The sequence below is a fragment of the Perognathus longimembris genome, chromosome 10 (assembly GCF_023159225.1).
Source record: "Perognathus longimembris pacificus isolate PPM17 chromosome 10, ASM2315922v1, whole genome shotgun sequence".
Lineage (NCBI taxonomy): Eukaryota > Metazoa > Chordata > Mammalia > Rodentia > Heteromyidae > Perognathus > Perognathus longimembris.
The window spans coordinates 59,458,401-59,480,843 of NC_063170.1; the positions used below are offsets into that span (position 1 = coordinate 59,458,401).

Here is a 22,443-nt window from a genome sequence, read left to right on the forward strand (position 1 = left end):
AGTCAACATGGATCTGAACACTCCTACAATTTTTTTAAAAAAAATGTCTATTTCATATTTGCTATGACTGAATGCCAGCCTGGGTATTCCCTGTTTCTCCAAGTAGAGAAAGTAGGCTATGTCTACACAGGAAAAAAAAAAAAAAAAGATTCCAATTTCCAACGGGGCTGTGGCTGGCTTCTTTTACTGGTCTGTTTGGAAAACAGTCTGCATAAGAGCTGTTTTGAAACAAGGTTGGAAACACTTAAAAATAGGGCTGGTTTAGTTTCATGTTGTTTCTTTGGGCACTTTGAAAATTTTCTTTTGGGGATAATAGTGAGATTTGAACCCAAGGCCCTTTCTTAGTAGGCAAGTGCTGTACTACTGAGCTACGATGCCAGCCCTTTTATGCAACTGATGATTTTGGAGATATGCTCATGCGTCATGCCCCAGCACACACCTCGTCCAAAAATGAAGGTTTTTCAGACTTTTTCTGCCCATGCTGTCCTCTAAACACAATCCTCATGATCTCCACCTCCTAATTCGATAGGATTGTAGGTGCAAGCTGCTAGTGCCTGACTTCTTTGGGAACTGTCTTTTTAATTTTTTTCCCTTTTTTCCTTTTTTTCTCTCCTTGACATGCTGAGAATGAAACCCAGGCTTTGCTCATGCATACTAGCCAAGTAAGTCCTCTACCACTGAGCTACATCCCATCCATATTGTCAACTTTTAATACTGCAGAAAATAATGAAAGGGTGTCAGTGTCATTTCTGAATCCATGGGCCAACTTAGAAAATCATATCTAACTTCAATACTTGTGCATGAAAAGATAAAAGAATGAATTTGGATTAGTCCATATGATAAGATAGAAAGGCTGAGCTACCAAAAATGAAATTGAAAAGGTTTATTTTTTATTCTGTCTTACTATTGCAACCTATGGCTGCTGTCACATGAGAAGCGGGGAGAGCGGTAGGACACGCAAACCTTGAGTGTTCTCAAGTGAAGGCACAGGGCTAGAAGACCATTCTAGTTGAGCTGAAATAGAAGATATAATAGAGAAGAGTTTCCAGGACCTAATGCTTGGGGTGGCGTTGAATCCCCTGTGCCTATTGGGCAAGTTCCTTAACCTTTTCAGCCTCTGTTTTACCTCCTGTAAAACAGACATAACATTCCAACCTCGTGGGGTATCAACCCATGGGGCTTAAAGGAAATTGCACGTGTGAAGCGCCAAGCACAGGGCTTGGGACAGGAGTGCCTGCTAATGTTACCTCTTCCTCAATCTCATGACGTGTCTTCCACGGGCATCGGCAACGCACACTGCTACAGAGTTTTTCCATCTGGCTCACAAGATCACATTGTCTGCTCTTTCTCATTAAGACCTTTGTGTCTCATTTCCTGCATATCCCTCTTGCACACAGTGTAAGGAGAAGCGCCGAGCTGGCACTCACCATATAACTAAAGATCACTAGGAACATCTTCTATGGAGAACAGCTCAGAAAAAGGTTACAAGTCAATGATACAATGCAGAGACCTTTCATTTACATGAATCAACTAAATATAGTCAGCAAAACCCCAAATTACTAGACGCTTGACTTGTGCAGGGGATAGGCCTGCCACTCTCCTCCGAGAGTCATTTAATGAGGTGACCCTGGGGACACACAGCTATCCCACGGGAATCCGTCAGGGACCCAGGCCAATAAAGGCCCCTCTGACACATGCTTCCTGAGGGACAGTAGAGGTTCATGTAATGAGTATGAGTTAAACCAGGTCCTCTAGAGGACTATGTTCAAGGCCTAATCCTTGCTATTTGTCAGTGTGATCTTGTTTGGAGGTAAAGACTTTGCAGATGCAATTATATTGGATTAGAGTATATCCTAAATACGATGGCCAATGTCTTTGTAAGCAAAAGGGAGATTTGGATATCAAGGTACAGTGGAAACACACACACACACACACACACACACTATCACAAGAATATGGACACAGATTGAATTGATGTATCTGTAAACCAATGAATAACAAGATAGCCAGAATATGCACGAGGCCAGAAGGGTTCTCTCTAGGAGCCTTTATAAGGAGCCATGTTGCTTTTGAACTGTTAACCTCCAGAACCATGAAAGAATAAGCTTTGGATGTTTCAAGCCACCCAGTTCTGGTAAATTCTTATTTCTGTTACAGGAAACCAAGGTGGGCAGGGCCAGCAGGCTGCCCATCATGTGCTTGGCTGCTTCTGCCCGGAACTCATGCTATCACCATTGCTCACATTTTAGTAACTGAAAAAAGTCACATGACATTCTACGTTGCCTGGGCAGATGAGGCAAATCTGCAATTCATTTTCTGAAGAGAACCAGAAATCTGGTGAACAGCAAGCATCATATTCTACAGGAAAAGGATCATTCATGCCTGGGACTCCTTAATGACCTTAATGAATTTTGAATTATATTAGTAGTTATTACTAATGATAATGTGTTATTTCCTATGTCTTTTTCTCTAACTCAGGACTCCTTAGAATTATAGAAAGACTGAAAGAGAACGAATACATAAGCCAAGGACATTTTTTTTTTTTGGCCAGTCCTGGGCCTTGTACTCAGGGCCTGAGCACTGTCCCTGGCTTCTTCCCGCTCAAGGCTAGCACTCTGCCACTTGAGCCACAGCGCCGCTTCTGGCCGTTTTCTGTATATGTGGTGCTGGGGAATCGAACCTAGGGCCTCGTACGAGGCAGGCACTCTTGCCACTAGGCTATATCCCCAGCCCCTAGCCAAGGACATTTTACTTTAGGTAGATAGTAAACAATCATTCTTTCACTCATCCAACAGTTATTTGCTATGTAGGTACTGTGTGTCAGGTACTGAGAAATGCACCTGGGGATTGGGACCTCAATAAGTATTTACTGATCAAATTACTAGAAACATGGAGAGGAGATTGAAGCGAGACTTGTGCAGTCATCTTGTCAGAGGTCAAGAGAAAGAGATATGAGTAGATTCTCTTAGGAACTAACACAAGAGTTTGCTGTTGTAAGATAAAGGACAGACAAGGAAGTGCCAAGATTCACCAGCTGTAACTGACAATGAGAATATAGGAACCCAGGCCAGTTGCTGGTGGCTCACACTTGTAATCCTAGCTACTCAGGAGGCTGAGCTCTAAGGATCACGGTTCAAAGCCAGCCTGAGCAGGAAAGTCTGCCAAACTCTTATCTCTAATACACTATTCAAAATAAGCCCGCCCACGTAGTAGAGCATCAGCCTTGAGCACAAAGTGGCTCAGGGACAGTGCCCAGATCCTGAGTTCAAGCCCCTGGATCAGCAAACAAACAAACAAACAAATATAGGAACCTACCTGGGTGTGGAGAAAGGGCCAGACTCCCTTATGGTATAGCAAAGAAGCTGCGTTGCCAGCCAGAGAGACTGCATTTTTCTGCCAATTGAGAGAAACAGAATGTATACAGCCCTGCAAAGCTCAAAAATATTTATGGAAGTATATTGGCTCTTGTCTTATGTAATACAGAGGAGTCTAGAGTTTCCTCATTGTTCTTTAGGACAGTTATTATTTCCTTTTCTTGGGCTTCTACGGGATGGCCATTTGAGGATCTTTCTGGTTTACTAACATAATCCATGTTCTTTCTGAGGTTGGGGAGATTGCCTAAAGTTCTAGCTTGTTGATGGGTTTCTTGAATGTTTAATTTATTATATATACTTTGATTACAATTGCCTATCACTTACTAGGGGCTCAACAAATATTTGTATAGGACTTAAAGGCAAAAACACTCATATAGGTTCTGTCTTCCATCTTGAATGAGAAGCCTAAAATGTTTTCTAAACTATGTAAGGGAAGAAAACTTTTGTTATTCTTTTCTATGACGCTCTGGTTTTAGAAGTGATTTCAGCTTGCTGGGGGACTTATTTTGTATATGTCTTTCTCATATGCCTTCTATTATCACAGCATAAAATGTGGGCATGGTAATTTCCTAACTGGGTCCTATTTGTCTTTGTGTAAATGATTTTTTTATTCAGATAGGTTCAAAGAAAAAGTAAAAGAGATCCTCTCCTTGTTTTTCCACCTTTTCATCTTTTATCCCTGTATCATCACGTGGTAGCTTTTCTTGTTAACAAACCCATAATATCAGTCTGAAATATCTTTTAAAAATAATAACCATGCTTTAAATGTGACATGTGAAAAAAAGAATTGCTTTTATAATTCTAAGTAAGACGTTTATTTTAATCCAGCTCAATGCTGATGAGTTTTCTTTGTAAAAAAATAATAAATCACCAAGATTCAATTTGAAAGCCATTTGTCTAGGGAGGTACTAAAAATTATGTGGTCTATTCAAGTGATAATGTACAATAAAGTTTATCTATTTTTAAATTGTTGAAATATTAATCCAATAGAAAGGGTTTTCTTAAAACAATTAGTATAATATGCCTCTCAAATAATAGGAGGGGTCAGGATGAACATTTGGTTCTAAAAGATTTAGGTTCTATTCATCATAATTAGCATTGAAGATGAGCCTTAAGGCTAAGGTTTATGCATCATGCATTTCATTCAAAGGAGGAGATTGTTATGCAAATCTGTAACATATTTGGTAACTTTCCAGACAGAAAGAGTGCATCTCTTAGGAAAAACAATGGTCTTAGCATAAAATCAGGGCTAGATAATTACTTCTCTATTATTTTAGGTCAACATGTACTACTGATCCCACACAAACACATTTCATTTAGCAATTTGTTTTTCTGCTCCAAATTTGAATTTTTTTTTCAGAAGTTAAAGACCTGGAAGAAATAATAAGGCATCCACATGTAGGAAATTATAGTCACAAATTTTTTTAGGCAAAAACCAATTAAACAGCCTCTATTCTAAAGGTCAAGGCTGCCTTCTTCTATGTTTTATATGTGGCAAGTGCCCAGTAAATCTCAGTACATCTTATCTCATTCACTCAGGTACTTACTCTCTAGGAGTAGCTGCTGGGTCTGCTTTATGGAGGAAGTAAATGAGCTTTGGAAAGATGACCTGTGTTACAGAGAATCGCAGTACCTTCTCAGGAGTACAGCTGAATGGATTGCAAGCCAAGTGGATCTGATGCCATGTAGTTAACAATCATAGCTTCTTGAACGTACATGAAATACTGCCATAAAAATTTTCAGGTAGCCAGTATCAGAAGCAAGGAGCAACAGCTCTGGGGTGAATTGTTCTCAAGCATAAATCTTAAGGGCCTCCTCCACCTCCAATCACTCAGAGATCAAGACTTCAAAGCAAGACAGCAGAGAACAGGTACAGGAGACTTTTTGTTGGAGCTAAGTCTTATCCCCCATCCCTTAAGGGTCCGGACCCCCTGACAGACAGAGAACAGAAGCTGTTTCAGTGTGAGTGAAAGAAGGACCACCAGTGTTTCTGCTCTGAGGGTCCATTGCTGGAGTTCTCAAGGGCCACTTGGGGCCTGGGCTCTCAAGAGGTAATAACCTAGAAATAGCATGTGTTTTGTTTCTAAGGAAGAAGGCAGGATGGATTGAGCTGGGTTCAAGGAATTCCCAGGCAGCAATCTGCAAGGGCGGGGTTCTTAGAAAAAGGTTGAATTCTATGACTTTCAGGTACTCATAAGGAATCATAATTTGAGTTAACACACCAAAGGTTCTGGGAAGTTCTGACGGAAGGAACCAGCCTGGATCAGTACAAACTGGTATTTCCAACACAATTGGTCAAAACATGTTTTGCATATATCAGGGGAAAGTTATGTACAAATCTAAATCCTGCCTCTTGATCTCAATCCAGCCTTCACACACACATAAACACACATACACTCACACACACATACACTCACACCACTATCTCTAGAGGAAGAATTTTAATATATACCCCACCTTCAATGAATTCATCAGTCAAATATAAGGAAAATGAGAATGTGATTCACATAATTTGCTTTACAGATGAAGAGACTGATAATTTATATATAAAAGCTAACCTCAGAGTGTCCAGGACACAGAGCTGGGACTTCTGCTTTTTGACTACACAGGCATCTCTGAGACATGGGTAGCCATCAAAAAAGAGTTAGAAACACATTTTCTACAAACAAGAGATTGCTTTTTGGAAGATCTCTTCCTTCCATTTTTGAATGTGGGAGTCACTTGTCCCTCTGCCCTGATGGACAGATGACATCCAGGTTGTGTGCAATGGGAAACAACTTGGGCTGATACCTGCTTTTCACATAGATTGGCAGATTAGAGGTCACTACCATAGACTTAGCAACCTTTGGCCCATGAGGAAAAAAAAGTGCAGAATTGAGTGGGGTGGGGTCAGAAAATCACTTCCGGTTGTACAGACTCTCACAGGGAAGATCCCACAAGGCAAACTAAGAACTCCTTTCATTGGTTTATTGCCAGGGTTTTGGAACCAGATGTAATTCACCATAAGGAAAGTCGTTCTGAGCCCTGGCCAGTGGTCCTTGAGCATTGTGTTTCCATGATCTTCTTACGACATTTGTCCCTTCTTTTCCTTCTGTTTGTCTGGTTCATAAACCCCATTATAACAGTTAGAGATGGAAGAGTACAGAGAATGAAGAGGTCAGGAGATGAGGTTGTGTGTTGTTGGTTTTTTTTTCCTTTTTTCAAGGTGCTTCTTAGTGGAACTGTTTTCCCTGCCAAGTGGTGCAGCTCCAGATCTTGGTCTTAACCCCAGAGCTCACAGTTTTCCCTAAAGCTGATAATGACAACCACCACCAAACCCAAAACCAAAAGAGTCGTATCCAGTCCTTACGGATTACAACTTTCTACTAAAGTTAATTAATTGCCGGGATGGTTTAAAGATTGATCTCTTAAATTGGTGTATGGAAACCAACCGCTCTCAGACTATTTTTAGTGAGACAGCCACGTTTTGTTAAGAGTCCTGGCCCATAAAACTCTCCCACAGTTCATCTCTTTTCTGTGCAGGTGGAAGAAGGAAACCGTGAAGGAAGATCCTAGGAAACAGAAGTCAGCAAGGATGCTCTGTTGGCTTGGTGCTCACTCTGCCATGAGCTCTGGGTATCGGTCAGGTGCTACTAGATGATTCTTTTAAAAACAACTTTACTTTCACCACTACCTGCAAAGCCTTAATCACTTCGTGGGCCCTAGCAGGAAAGGCCATGTCCCTCTGAAAAGCAATGATAGTCATGTGTGTGTGTGTGTGTGTGTGTGTGTGTGTGTAGTGAAAGGCTTTACCACCAAATTACACCTCCAGCCCCGTCAACCGTTAACTACTGAAAGTCTCCTCCAGTTGTGATGAACCATGATATTCATGAGCTCTTGAAGTAGAAACTATGCAACTACGTCATATACTTTATAGTTTGCATGCTATTCTATATTTGTCCCCGACCTTTTGACTAATTAAAGACTGGGAGACGGGAGCTTGTGGCTCACGCCTGTAACCCTAGCTACTCAGGAGGTTGAGATCTGAGGATAGTGGTTCCAGGTCAGCCCAAGCAGAAAGGTCCATGAGACTCTTATCTAATAAACTACTCAGAAAAAGCCAGAAGTGGCATCGTGGCTCAAGTGGTGGAGTGCTAGCCTTGAGCATCAAAAGGCCCAGGAGCAATGCCCAAGCCCTGAGTTCAAGCCCCAGGACTGGCAACAAAACAAAACAAAACAAACAAAAAAGCACTGGGGCAAATTTGAGGTTTAGCAATGTTTTGTCAGAATATGGGGCTCTCGTCAACCAGTCTCATTCCCTGACAGGGTCAGTAGAGATGACACTACTCAGAAATGGGGCTGCAAATGAAAACAGGCAGAAGGGCTGTGCTTCTGCAAGCCTCTTCTCACGGTTTCACATTTACAGAACACTGTTCCAGAGTGCGGCACATCCAGTCCCAGCCTCTCATGTACGGTCTGATTTTCCTCGGGAAAGATATTTAATTTCTCAGAATTTCACCATTTTCATCAGTAACATGGAGCTGAGATGAATAACTTCACATAGAATTGTTGTGAAGAATTAAATGATGAGAGGCCTGACACACATAAGGATCTAATAACACATTTGTTCTTGTCCAAAGGAAAGGGTTTCGTGCCAGTGTTAATGCACTGACTGACCAATGTACTCTGGTTATGTAAGATGCTACCGTTGGTGGAAGTTTATTACTACTACTACTATTACTATATTTGGCAGTAGTGGGGTTTGAACATATGGCCTCAGGTTTGCTAGGCAGGTGATCTACTATTGAGCCATACCTCCAGCCCATGTCTACAATTTCTTTTCAAATGGAGAACTATAAGGAGCTGTGTGTTAGTGACTCACGCCTATAATCTTGGCTACTCAGGATGCTGAGATCTGAGGATCTCAGTTCAAAGACAGAATTGCTCAGGAAAAATCGGTGAGACTCTTACCTCCAATTCACCAGCAGAAAGCTGGATGTACCTCAAGTTGTAGAGCATTAACCTTGAGCAAAAAAGCTCAAGGACAGCACTCAGGCCCTGAGTTCAAGACCCAGGACCAGAAGAGAAAGAGAGAGAGGGAGAGGGAGAGGGAGAGGGAGAGAGAAAGAGAGAGAGAGAGAGAGAGAGAGAGAGAGAGAGAGAGAGAGAGAACACACACACACGCGCGCGCACACACACACACACAAGCAAAGCAGAGCAAAACAAAGCAAAACAAAAACCAAGAACTACAAGGAAAACCAGTAAGAACAGCAACGAAAGTCCATGATGGCCGCGGGTCCTGGCGCTGTACACTCTAGGGATGGGCAGGACCTCTTGACTTTGGGAAACAGCACATTCAGACCACACAGCCCACTGCAGTGGAATGACCCAGACTGATTCACTGCAGCCCTGAGAGAAGGACTTCCGGCTGCCTTGCTAGGGTGGTGACGCCTGCATGCCTGTCCTGGGCATGGAAGCAGAGAAGGCAGTGAGCGTTTTCTTTGTAAGTCAATGCATTGGCATCTGGATTTGTGGATCCAACTGAGGAGTCTTAGCATGGTGCTCTGCTTTCCCTCTGGCTCTCAGGAGACCACAAGCCTGAAAGGCCCCAGGGACTAAAGTCACCGGCCAATGGTGAAGCCACCTGTGGGGTCCTCACAGGAGGGTCTTTTGGAAAACAACCACAAAGCACTGTGTAGAACGTAGCACGTGCTGTTCCCTTTGAACTTCCCAGATGCAGGGCTCTCTGCTTTTCCACTTCTGGTTTTAATTATTGTCCAGTGTAACACAGTGAAGTTCAGCAGAACTTTCCATAATGTTGTTAAAATTCCCTATCTGTGCAGTGTGTGAGAATGGCTGGCCACTCAAGAACTCAATGTATAGCCTTCAAAATTAAGAAGAGTGAGGGAAGGGGCGGGTAGCAGAGGGATGGGCGAGGATGTTGAAAGGGGTAACAGTGATCAAGATATATTATATTCGCAAAGCGCTCTGTTAAATGGAGATGCCTTTGTACAACTGCTTAAAGATCAAATAAAAGAAATGTGGTTAGTGCAAGAGAGAAATGAGCATTCAAATGCAATTTTAAACTTAAATAGTCACACTTGGCTAGTGACTACTACATTGCACAGTACAGTTATAAATTAAACATTGTATATATTGTCAAGATTCTTGAAATGAAAGGCTGGAAAGTAGTGCAAATGGTAGCAGAATAAAAGCTTAGCCTACAAAGAAAATCATGGATGACATGTTTTCGTGAAAGCTTTGCTGCTAGGACCACTTCCGATAAAAAAAACAACACAAAAAACAGTAATAGCCAACATTAAAGTAAGCACTTTCTACATGCTAGAAATTGTGCAGAGTGCTTCATATAAATAAACAAAGAACACCCAAAAACATAGAAATGTCTAATCTATTGTACATTTGCTATGTATTGGCATAATATAATTTTATATGTCTTGATTTATTCCTTATAACTTTATAAGAACTAATATGACACTATTATAAACTCTGTATTTGTCTGCAAGTTAAAAAATTTTGTGTGATGGAATTCTATGCCTCTATCAGAAAGAATGACATTGCCCCATTCATAAAGAAATGGAAGGACTTGGAAAAAATCATACTAAGTGAAGTGAGCCAGACCCAAAGAAACAGACTCTGTGGTTCCCTCATTGGGAATAATTAGTACGTGTCTAGGATAGTCCTAGCAGAAGATCACAACAGGTCAATAGAGATGTCCAGATGAACATATAAGATAATGCTAATTGAAATGAACTCCAAGTTATGGAAACAAGTGGTTTATCATAATTGTTATTTTCAACATACTATGTGAAATTATGCCCTTTTTCTTTTGTCTTTCTTTCCCATGGTTTTAACCTTGATATCACTGTAGCTGATTTTAGTACCCTGGATATTGTATATGCATGTATTGGAACTAGGGAAGGGAAAGGGAATACTAAAATGGAGAGACAACAGATAAAAAGACAAATCATTTTAATAGCAATACTTGCAAAACTGTATGGTATAAACCGACTGCACAACTCATGGGGGAGAGGGGGAGGCAGGGGAAAAATGAGGGAGGAGGTAGCAAGTTGGATAAAAAGTGTACTCACTGCCTTACTTATGAAACTGTAACCCCTCTGTACATCACTTTTACAATAAAGAAATGAAAAAAAAAAAGTAAGGGCCAGGGCACTGACCCTTACCTTTTTCACTCAAAGTTGGTGCTCTGCTTGAGCCATACCGCCACTGTGGGGCACTGCCTGCAACGCTAAGAGGTGGTCCTGGCAGGGGCCGCCTGCCCGCTAGCCCCGCCTACCTTTTCCCAGGTCCCGAACCGGAAAGGCGGCCCTAACCAGCCCCGCCTCCCACCTCCACCACATGTATGCCAAGCTGGCGCCAGGCCAAACTCAGGAGGCAGTCCTGTGGGCTGTGATCTCCGCCTCTGGGGGAAGTTCTATGGCATCACTGTGATGGACAGCCCATATCAGCCTATCACTAGTGTCTAGCTAGCCACTCCAGATCCCTCCCCTTCCTGCTGCCATTACTGCTATAAATGTGGCTGTTTTTCCCTGAATAAACTGGAAATCCGAGAAGCTTTCCCTGAGATCACCTGTGTGTCCTGCTTCCTCATTTAAGCATAATAGGGTGGGTGGGCCCTACACACCATTTCCAGCTTTTTGCTGGTTAACGGGAGATAAGAGTTTCATGAATTTTCCCTGCCTGTGCTGGCCTTGAACCATAATTTTCAGATCTCAGCCTCCTGAGTAGCTAAGATACAGGTATGCACCACCAGTGTCCAGCTAAGTGCTCAAAAATATTTTAACCAACATATAATAATTGTACATGTTCAAAAGCTATCGTGTGGCATCTTGATATATGTTTACAATGTGTAACTTCTTCCCTTCCCTCAAACATGTATCATTTCTTGGTTGGAAACATTCAAAAATCCTGCCTTGTAGCTATTTTGAAATGAACCATTAGTTTTTGTTCACTAGAGTCACTATACAGTGCCATAGACCACTAGACTTAATTTCTCTTAACTCAGTTTTGAATCCTCTCTCCCTTGATCTCTGTGAAAATGCATGACCTTAGAAAGGTTGCAATATCTAATCTATACATACAAATATAAAAAATAGCAACAATAAATAAGCTTCTGCATGGCAACCCCCAGCTTTAGTAATGTGAACTTTGCTGAGGCTTTTAAAGCCTCTGTGCACCCCTCCCCAAAGGCATTCTGCTCCTGACACCCTCAGATTGAAGCTCTTCCCTGATTTTTTTTCCGTGTTAAACATTTCCTACCTTCTTCATGTTTCTACTAACCATGTGCAGATCAGTGAAAGACAGATTCCTCCTTATTCCATCCTTCAAACAGCCCTGAGCTCTCTCTCCTCCAGGTTCCAAAGAACTTGACTTTGATTCTAAGAATTCCTTGAGACTCTCTCAGTTACAAGAAATGAAATCCAACTCCGAATAGGGAAAGATGTTTTTTTCTTTCTTTCTGTGGTACTGGGGATTGATCCCAGGACCTTGAGCTTGCTAAGACAAACTCTCTACCAATTAAGCCACCCTCCTACCTTTAAAATTTTGATTCTGAGATAACTTTGTGTAGGCTAGCCTCAAATCCTCAATCTTCTGCCTCTGCCTTGCAAGTGTACCATTATACCCAGCCCAAAGGGAAGACTTTATGCATGATCTGGCCTCCCTCTCTGCCAGCTCCACCTCTGCAGATTCAATCAGCCTGGGACTTGATGATATGTGGGGAGAAAATCACACTTGTACTGAACCTATACCGACTTTTTTCTTTCTTGTCATCATATTCTAGACAGGATAGGATAATAACTATATATGTGCATTACAGAGCATTAGGTATTAGCACTCTAGAAACAACTTTAAAATGCACAGGAAGATATGTAGAGCTAACAGGCAAACACTACCCCATGCTATACAAGGGACTTGTGTATTCCTGTGCTTGGTGTTTGCAGGTGTGGGAACCAGTCCCCACAGATACTGAGGGGTGACTATACTCTAGAAACCACGAGGGCCAGAGTAGGTGCAGACTGGTTCTCAATCATGATTTGCATTGGGGCTGCTTCCTTCTGTCAGGGCTTCCCCATGCAGGCGCTCTCCTTAGTCATTGCAAGCTGACACTCGACTTCTCATTTAGGTTTCTTTCTTGCTCTTTTCTTTCTTTCTCTTTTCTTCCATTCCCTTCCTCTTTCTTTCTTTTCTTTTCTTTTTTGCTGGTCCTAGAGCTTGAACTCAGCGCCTGACCACTGTCCCTGAGCCTCTTTGTGCTCAAGGCCAGCATTCTACCACTTGAGCCACGGCTTTTCTTTTTGGAGATGAAGAGTTTCACGGACTTTTCTGCCCAAGCTGGCTTTGAACCGCAGTCCTCAGACCTCAGCCTCCTGAGTAGCTAGGATTCCAGGTGGGCTACTGGCACCCAGCTCATATATGTTTCTTTTGTGTGTATTAGTGTTGGGGTGGGATGAGGGTCTAGGTTCTGTCTCTTTAATTCCAGCAGAAGTCCCTGGATCAAGTCTCTGAGGACCATTTTGGATTCAAGGTTCATCTCAGAAGCAGTCACGGGAATGGGATGTGCTGATGGGCTGGGCTTGGGGGGGCATGCGATGATGATATCCTGACAAGGGCAGGTCCACCAGACCACCTGACAAAGGATGCAGGAGAGGGGAGGTTCTCCCAGGGAAAATGAAGATGCCGTTAACAAAGGAAGAGGATGGATGCTGTTCAGATGAAGGCAATGCTGTCTGTGCCCACTTCTAAGTGAAGCAGAGCTACTTACTCTGAGCATGCCTACCAGTGATGGGGAAGTGTTTCTGATTTCTCTGAGAGTGAAGAAACAACGTAACTCCCTTTCTTAGGTTGTGTTCTGTCCCTATACCTGAATACCTGAAATAGGCTCATGTATAAAGAAAAGAAGTTCATGTTAGCACCCTATGGTGGAGGCTGGAAAAACAAAGTATATAGATCCAGAGTCTGCTTGTCTTGTCTGTGGCTCTCAAGCTATCTCAAATCATGGAAAAAAGTGAAAGGGCCAGGGGGCAAACATGGAAGAGGCAAAGCAAGTAACTGGGACTTGTCATCAAAGACTCTCTAATCCTAGCCCATGAGAAAAGAAGAGCCCGGCTCAGTGACCTTGTCATCTCTCCAAGGCCACACCTCAGAGGAGGGCCCTCCCAGGGAGCAGAGGATGCCTTAAACCTCACACATCCTGTTTCACAAGGGAAACACCACAGAGGACCTCATCTCCAAATGCAACACCCTCTGCCTCTAAAAACGCACTTTGCATGTGTAAGTTGAATAGTGATATGTTCCAACTTCCTACCCAATGACTACATATATTCTCTATATACCAAAATAAGGGAAATGAAGGACAAATTAGTGGGTGCTATTTCAAAGATGTATGGCACAGAGATACGCAGAGACAGCCAGAACCACATATAAAGCAACCCGTGATTACTCATAATAAAGATAACCACACAACAACGAGACCTTATGGGGCTAAAATTAGGAAATATTTATAGATCGGTTCATATTTTGCTTGCCAAAGCAAACGTTTTCATTTTTCACAATCCTATCTATGCTTTTATTAGAAGCCATGGAAACGTCTCTTCTCTCTTTCTCTTTCTCTCTCTCTCTCTCCCCCCCTCCTTTTCTCTGTCCCCTTCCCTATCCCTTTCTCCATTTTTTTGCCTATACACCAGATTCACTCCAACATTTTCTGACTGTTTCTCAGTGTACTATTCAACCATGGCCAGGTCACTGGTAAAAGAATGCAAAGAACCTAATAATGAATGTTTTCTGAAGATACCCAGCCTCACCTTCAATCAACGACATCACAATTACTTTGTAGAATTAAAATAATAGACCAACCCCCTCCCCACCCTATCAATTACTTTTTTTAACCATAAAACAATTATATTCTTAATAGCTACAGATCAATTTGTCACACATTTGCATATAAGTCACATTTTTGTGAACTGAGTCATCATTTAGGATCCAGAACAATTTAAACAGTTTGCAATGAATCACACACTAATTTTAATCTTAAAAAAGGGAGAAACCTGTGAGCTATCCTGAGTTTTTATAGGTATAAGCATAAAAACTGTGGCTACCCATCAAGAGGCATGCCTGCAGAGCTTGCTCTAAAATCCATTATCATCTTTTAAAAAAAATTCCATACTTTGTTTTCAATGTTTACTTGAAGGGAGACAGAACTATAGGAACAAAAAAAGAAAGAAAGAAAGAAAGAAAAATGGGACTTTTCCTCACAGATATGCTCTAATCTGGATACAATTTGTCATTAATTTTAAAGTTTATAGAGTAGGATGAAATTTGAGGTTTTCCTTCTGTACTTACTCAACACATTGCATTTTGTTTAAAATGTGATCTATAAATACAAAAGCAACAACGCTTGCTGTGAATATGTCAACTTAAGAAATCCATTCGTCTTATTGGACAAATAACACCATATATATATATATATACACATATATATATATATATATCATGTTGTACTGAAACAAGCATTCATTATGAAGTGGCAAAATTGTGCTAATGAGCAAATGGGTTGCCTCAGTACTGTGTGTGTGTGTGTGTGTGTGTGTGTGTGTGTGTGTGTGTGTGTGTGTGTGCAGTGAGAACAAGACACGGAGCCACTACAGTGCCACAGTGATGAAAAGACATGCTTCCCACACAAGACGAGCGGTCTCTCCCGGAGAAAACGTCTGCTTCCTGCTACTGTCAAAGCCCTTACCTTGAGAGCTCTGAGCTCCCCTCTGCTCTGGGGCCCCTGCAGGATGGGGCTGGGCCTGGCACCTGACCTGACATTTGCATCTCACCAGGCTTCTTTCCCTTGCTCTGCCCAGTTTCCCCATTCTCCTACTTCCCAGCTAACATCTCCTGAGAACATAGCCTCAAAAACTCATTTCCACAAGAATGAACTCCAGCGTGTCTCTCTCTCTCTCTCTCTCTCTCTCTCTCTCTCTCTCTCTCTCTCTCTCTCTCTCTCTCTCTCTCTTTCTCTCTCTTTCTCTTTTTGCCAGTCCTGGGGCGTGGATTCTGCCTGAGCACTGTCCCTGGCTTCTTTTTGCTCAAGGCTAGCACTCTACCTCTTGAGCCACAGCGCCACTTCCGGCTTTTTTCTATATATGTGGTGCTGAGGAATCGAACCTCGGGCTTCATGTATGCGAGGCGAGCACTTTACCACTAGGCCATATTCCCAGCCCTCCAGCGTCTCTTCCGAGGGAGCAACAGCCTCTGTCTGTTCACACAGCACCTCACATGTTGTCTAATGTACAGATGGTGCCTGGAAACGTCAATATTGGTGAAAAACAGTAATATCAGCCCGGCATGGTGTCACATGCCAGTAGTCTCAGCGACTCAGGAGGTGTAGGCTGAGTCTAGAAGCTGGAAGCTGGCCTGGGGAACAGAATAAGACCCTATGTCTCACAAAAAAAGAAACACCGACTTAATTAAACAAATAGTTCCACTGGAAAGACACATAATGGTTTGATTTGGTGTTGCAAGACTTAAGAGCAAAGTAAGTTAGTTACAGTTGGACAACAAATCTTTTGTTTTTGAAACTGAAGATGGTAGACCATTATCGCATGAGTAACAGTAATTAGTAAGAGTAACTTTAGTAATATTCACAATAATAATGACAGCTATGTCCACTTACCTACTTTCTGCATCAAACCATATGCCAAGCCCTCAGCTGACTTACTTACAATGTTCTCAATAATCCTGTAAGGTACAGACTGTCAACAATTTTTGTTTTGAGATGAAGGACATACATAAACCTGTTATCAGGCTACACCCCCCCACACACACGCACGCACGCATGCACATATGCAGGCATGCACGTAGATGCGCACCAGACCAGTAGAAAAGCTGAGATTTAAGCACAGGCAGTCTAGTTTTGAATCCTAGCATAGAAATAGTCCTCAAATCACACCATTAAGCAGTCATTTATAATATTTACTTCTCTGAAGGCACATTTCAAATGTTATGTATTTAATTTTTTAAAGTATATTAGCAGTTGCAAGAAATTCTTGAGCATTAGTATATTTCTTTTTCTTTTGCGGGTGTAGCTTTTGTTCTCATGGAATTTGTCCTCCTTTGAAAACATCCAATCAAATTGGGCTCTTAGCTATCTATCAGGCACTGAACCAGGCATTACAGGGATGAAGACCAGTAACTTCCGGTTTGCAGGAAAGAACAGAAGACAGGCAAATCCAATGCAGGAGAAGCACGTCTGCAGACATGCAGGAAGCCCCTCCACAAGACACTGAGCGAGTGTGGTGGTCCAGTGATGGAAAGGCATGCTTCCCACGCGAAACACAAGATCTCTCTATCCAAGAAAAAAAGAGAGGTCATGTCCCATGTCCTAAAGAGGACAGAAAGAACACAGTGCAGCCATAAAATAGCATTGTGTGGCTGGGTGTCGATAGTTTATGCCCAAATCCTAGCTATTCAGGAGGATGAGACCCCAGGATCATGGTTCAAAGTCAGCCAGGGCAGGAAAGTCTGTAAGACTCTTATCTTCAGTTAACCTCCAAAAAAAGCCAGAAGTAGAGCTATGGGTCAAGTGACAGAGTGCTAGCCTTGTTCAAAAAAAGCTCAGGGACAGTGCCTAGGCTCTGAGTTCAAGCCCCAAGACTGATATACACACACAAAAGAAACCCATCACTAACCCCCAGCACTGTGTGAGCTTAGGACGGTGTTCAGCCAGATGGGAAGGGAGATGGAGGAGGAAAGTGATCCTCACCCAAGCCTAGGTCTTCTGTATGGTTTTGCCTGAGAAAAGGATTGAAGTGCATGCACTTAAGGTGGGTGAAAAAGGTAATTGACTAAGGAAATGAAGGCAAGTAAAGAAGAAATATGTTGCAAAGAGACCACAGGCCATTATGAGCTGACCACCATGTTCTAAGACATTGAAACGAGACACAGCCATTAACTGACTTGGTGAATCCGCTTGTGACAGGAACGTCTCAGAAAGGCAGGAAGGGAAAATGCACTGTGGAAGCAGTTCCTGAAAAGAGAGGGAAGGGAATTCAGTGAAGACCCGTGGACAGTTAACTTTCCCACGCATCAGGTAAAAATGAGTGTACTTAATAGCAATAATAAAGTGACAGTGTGAGGTTTGTTGATAGAAAGCCTGTTTTTCAGCTGGAAGCCAGCCCAGCCAGGAAAGTCCGTGAGACTCTTATCTCCACTAACCACTGGAAAACTGGAAGTGGTGGCTCAAAGTTGGTAGTATGCTAGCCTTGAGCAAAAGAGCTCAGGGACAGTGCCTTGGCCCTGAGTTCAAGCCCCATGACTGACCAAAAAAAAAAAAAGTGAATATATAGAGAGAAGGATCTTGGCCCAATGGGACATGTGTATAATCCCAGCTACTTGGGAGGTAGTGGTCGGAAGATCATATTCTGAGGCCAGACTGAGAAAACAATGAGAGACTCTATCTGCAAACCAATTAAAGCCCAAAGGGCTGGGGGACATGGATCAAGTGGTAGAGCCTCTGCCTTGCAACTGTGAGACCCAGAATTCAATCCCCAGTACTACCCATGATGATGATGATGATGATGATGATGATGATGATGATGGATAAAATAACGTCTGAAAGAGAGAAGGAAAAGGAACATGTGCCTCATTCATCAATGCCACTGTATAATGAGTAAAAGGCTAGAGAAAAAGAGAACTTCAGAAGACACAGAGAGAGCAAGATCAGAGATGTCCCTAAGGCCAGAGGGCTTTTTAAAGAAAACCAGAAGGGGTGACAGCATTAGAGTTGGACCAGAGTCCATGTAGGTAAAGAGTGAAAAGTGAGGACTGGGAATGTGGCTTAGTGGTAGAGTGCTTGCCTTGCATGCACGAAGACCTGGGTTTGATTCTTCAGTACCACATACACAGAAAAGGCCGGAAGTGGTGCTGAGGCTCAAGTGGGTAGAATGCTAGCCTTGAGCAAAAGAATCTCAGGGACAGTGCCCAGACCACGAGTTCAAGCCCCAGGACTGGCAAAAAAGAAAAAAAAAGAGTGAAAAGCACTCGTTGGGTTTATGGATAGGCCTTCATCGCCTGTGTGAAGAACAGTGATAGAGTGGGTTGAATTTGGGGTAGGTAGAAGAAAGTAGAGAGAAAGCCTTGGTTTCCTGTGCAGCAATCACCTGCAATTCCAAGTAGCTGCGATGGTTATTGGTGATGCTACATAAAGCAATTATAGAACAAAGGAGAGTACCAGTGGGATTGGCCCAACCTTGCTTTAATTTCTGTGTGGTGTATTTCTTTTGTAACTGAAATGGTATTTGCACCCTGTGTCCTCTACAGAATGGAGGCCCTGTGAGGTGTGCACTTTGGTCTTGTGTACAGGCACACCCTCCGCACTTGGCAGAAAGTAATCATTCAATAAACTTCTGTCAAACAAATGACAGGAAGAAAATAATGAAAACATGTAAAGGAAAAAGTAATAATTTGAGTGCTGGGGATATGGCCTATTGGCAAGAGTGCCTGCCTCATATACATGAGGCCCTGGGTTCGATTCCCCAGCACCACATATACAGAAAATGGCCAGAAGTGGCACTGTGGCTCAAGTGGCAGAGTGCTAGCCTTGAGCAAAAAGAAGCCAGGGACAGTGCTCAGGCCCTGAGTCCAAGCCCCAGGACTGGCCAAAAAAAAAAAAATAATAATAATAATTTGAGCAATCTGGATAGATGTCCTGATAGTTTATGAAAGATTTATTGACCAGTGTTCAAATAAGCTCTCCTGTTGTCAGTATTCTTGTAACTTAAAAAGGAACTAGACAATGTTCAAAGGCTGTGATGCATTTAAAATAGGATTTTTGAATTTACAGCTCTCCTATAAATGTCTGTGAAGAAATTTCGTTTCTGATTAGATCTCAGACTGCAAAGTAATCATGTAGCAAGAAAAATATAAATACAAATATGTGTGGTTTTCTTTTTCATGTTTTAATTAGCTAAAAGAAGGAAGTAAAATTTATACTCTATTTCTGAAGCTTGCATATTCAGAATCAATCCTGCATTTTCATTAAAGGCAATATCATAAATGACATTCACTATCTTATGTCAAAGACTTGTTTGGAGACATGAAGAAAGGCGTGCTCTCTGCTGAACCATTTTAAGGGCATTTAAGCATTGCAATAGTAACCCTAGGAAAAACACTTTATTTTACCTAATTTGCTTTTATCTATGTAGCTTTTCTACATTGCCATGTTTTAATGGAAATCCATCGTATTATTAAATGAAATATTTCATTACTGTACCCAGTGTAATTCTTTCTGTGATAAGCATGCTGGATGAGTGTTCAATTTAGAAGACTTGTTTCCAGTCCTTACACTTTCAGTGATAAGGATGGAATATGCAGACATGAAATAAAAACTATCTTTCAAACTGAAGGAACATTATTCTTTAGGACCACAGTGAAGAGGATGAGGGAAAGAGTACCACATGAAGCATCTTCACAGGGAAAGTAGAGAAGCAATCCTGACTGGATCAGAAAGATGTCTAAAAATCCATCTGACCTTGAGTAGGTTTGTAAGCACAGATATGAAATGGTTACACAGTAATATTCCAGAGACCCCTAACTGGCTTAGTCAGTATGAGGGTAACTTCGGCTGCAGAAACAAATATGCCACCAAATCTCAATGACTTGGATTTATTTCTAGCTTTCATTACATGCCCATTATTGAAGTGCTTTAGAGGTTACCTCCAGTACAGCCACGTATAGACCATCCCTAATGAAGATAGAAATGCTGAGCTTGGAACAACATGCTCCAGAGAGTGCTCCAAAGAAAGCAGGGGAAGGACGAGGAAACGTGTTAGAATGCCATCTCTGTAAGAGTTCTTTTCATGGAGCCAGTTGGGAACCAGGCTACAAGGGCTGCATAGGTGGGGAAAAAAATGCACTAAAAATTCTCTTCTTTCTGGCCTCCAGTGAGATCCCAGAAAAAAAGAGAGCACCAAGTCAGAGGAGACTCAAGTTCTGTGCATAACCACAGTTTCAGCCTCCTGCAATATGAATTCACATTACAGATGCTAAAAACGTAGAAACAAAACTGAGCTGACTTCTCAGTTTGAGAGGTCCAAGTTAACTGCCCACTAAAAACAAAATCAATGCTATTTATAAGAATTTAACCAATTCTAAAGTTTATCTAACAACCACCAAACAAATAGGAGAGGAAGGAACAGAAGAAAAAAAAAGATTAGGAAGGGAAGGCAGAGAAATTCAAAGTGACATGAATAAAGTCATGTTGATAATCATCTCAAGTATCAATAACACTTCTATTAGGGAAGGAAGAAAACAACTAGCTCCCCCAAACTGCTCAGAAGTGACAACCATAATTTCCCCCTGCATTTCATTGGCTAAGGCAAATCACAAGGTCATGCCTAATTTTAATGAGGCAGGAAATAGCCTTCACTCAGAGGGGATGAATATAGCCTTGATTTCAGCCTAGGATTGTAGCTGAGAGGCACTAGTACCTGGCTTGCCAATTTGTCTTTGGAAGAAAGAACAAACTCTCAACTTGGTTCTTGGGTTTGTGCAACACCAAACTTAAACAGAACCAGTTGGAATTACCAAAGCACAATGGACAGAGAAAAGACAAATTATCACCTTTGATTTTTTGCAATGGGTTGAAAATCCTTGGATTAGAATTCTGCTGGGCACCGATGGCTCACACCTACAATCCTAGCTACTCAGGAGGCTGAGATCTGAGGATTGTGGTTCAAAGCCAGCCTAGGTAGGAAAGCCCGTGAAACTCCTATCTCCAATTAAGCAGCAAAAAGCCAGAAGTGGAGCTGTAGCTCAAATGGTAGGGTGCCAGTCTTGAGCAAAAAGCTAAGAAACAGCACTCAGGCCCTGTGTTCAAGCCTCACTACTGGCACCAAAAACCCAACAACCCACTATTTAATAGTTATTTGGTCCTCTCGTTTTTCAAACATGAGACTGTGGTCCTGCACTTACTTCAGCACACGTGTACTTCTAATGACTCGCACATCTTCACATTTATCACCGGATGAAAATTCCACATGGAATTCTTTCTTTGATTTGCCTGCTTTCTTTGATTTACCTTCTAAAAGTGCCTAAGCACATTCCTTCTATTCATCTCATTTTGCAAACTTGTCTTTTTATATAGTGAAATATCTAAATATAAGTTTAGAGCCTCATACATTTTAAGAGTTTTTGCCTTCCTTTGTCACATAATGTTAAAATATGCCATATAATCTTATCCCATACAATGCAAAACAGTAACAGAAGATGTATAGATAAATGCTCTCCTGCTGTTTTAAACACCATTTAGCAAGTTTTATAGCTGAAGGGTTTGCTGACATAGCTATTAGTTTCTTATTATGGTGAGTATATGGATTTTTTTTTTTATAAACCAGAGAAAGATGCCTCTTTAGCCAGCATAGTATGCGCCTTTCAAAGGCTAAGGCCAAGCCCTTTTGCTGGCACTTATCTCCCTTCTAGTATTTTCTGGAAACTCGATAGTCCAGTAAACTCTCAGTTACCTAGATTTATGGAGGGATAGTCAGAGGAACTAACATCCTTCCATTAGTACCAATGGGCTTTAGTTTTTATTCTTATACTTGTAATATACATACTAATTGATTTTCACATGGGCAAGTATATGTTTACATTTCTGAGGATTAAATAAGTTATCTCAGATACCACAATTTTCTTTTATTTTCCTTCATTTCCTCCCACCCCCCTTCCTTTCCTCCTTCCCTCCGTCTCTCCCTCCCTTCCTCCTTTCCTTCTTTCCCTCCTTCTTCTTCTTTTTTTTTTGTTATCATGAGTCTTGTACTCAGAGTCTGGGCACTGTCCCTAAGGTCTTTTGCTCAAGGCTAGTGCTCTATCACTTTGAGCTACAGCGCCACTTCTGGTTTTCTGGTAGTTAATTGGAGGTAGAAGTCTCATGGACTTTACTGCCATGGCTGGGATCAAACTACAATTCTCAGATGTCAGCCTTCTGAGTGGCTAGGATTATAGGCATAAGCCACTGGTGCCCATCTCACATTTTTCTTTAGGTTGTGTCAGCATGGCCCAAATTCTG

At 41.9% G+C, this 22,443-nt stretch overlaps 1 protein-coding gene across 4 annotated transcripts in view; it reads right to left on the bottom strand.

The window, feature by feature from the left end:
- The window catches only part of Prok2 (prokineticin 2), a 174,767-nt gene that overhangs the window by 15,960 nt on the left and 136,364 nt on the right, over positions 1-22,443 (bottom strand). For 3 of the 4 annotated variants that reach the window (XR_007212387.1, XR_007212381.1, XR_007212386.1), the window contains one exon: positions 3,316-3,393. The exons of the other annotated variant lie outside the window; for it this stretch is intronic. The gene's annotated coding sequence lies outside the window, so the exon portion shown is untranslated. The remainder of the gene's footprint in view (positions 1-3,315; positions 3,394-22,443) is intronic. 4 annotated transcript variants of the gene reach the window in all.